Below are 416 nucleotides of genomic sequence, written 5' to 3'. Positions count from 1 at the left end.
GGAGGACTGCAGTCTGGCGGTGGGGAACTGCAGGACTGCAGTCTGGTGGTGGGGAACTGCAGGACTGCAGTCTGGTGGTGGGGGACTGCAGTCTGGTGGTGGAGGACTGCAGTCTGGTGGTGGGAGACTGCAGTCTGGTTGTGGAGGACTGCAGTCTGGTGGTAGGGGACTGCAGTCTGGTGGTGGAGGACTGCAGTCTGGTGGTAGGGGACTGCAGTCTGGTGGTGGAGGACTGTAGTCTGGTGGTAGGGGACTGCAGTCTGGTGGTGGGGGACTGCAGTCTGGCGGTGGGGAACTGCATTCTGGCGGTGGGGAACTGCAGGACTGCAGTCTGGTGGTGGGAGACTGCAGTCTGGTGGTGGAGGACTGCAGTCTGGTGGTAGGGGACTGCAGTCTGGTGGTGGGGGACTGCAGTC

This window comes from Cyclopterus lumpus, chromosome 3, assembly GCF_009769545.1.
Source record: "Cyclopterus lumpus isolate fCycLum1 chromosome 3, fCycLum1.pri, whole genome shotgun sequence".
Classification (NCBI taxonomy): domain Eukaryota; kingdom Metazoa; phylum Chordata; class Actinopteri; order Perciformes; family Cyclopteridae; genus Cyclopterus; species Cyclopterus lumpus.
Note: the sequence above shows the minus strand (reverse complement) of the source record.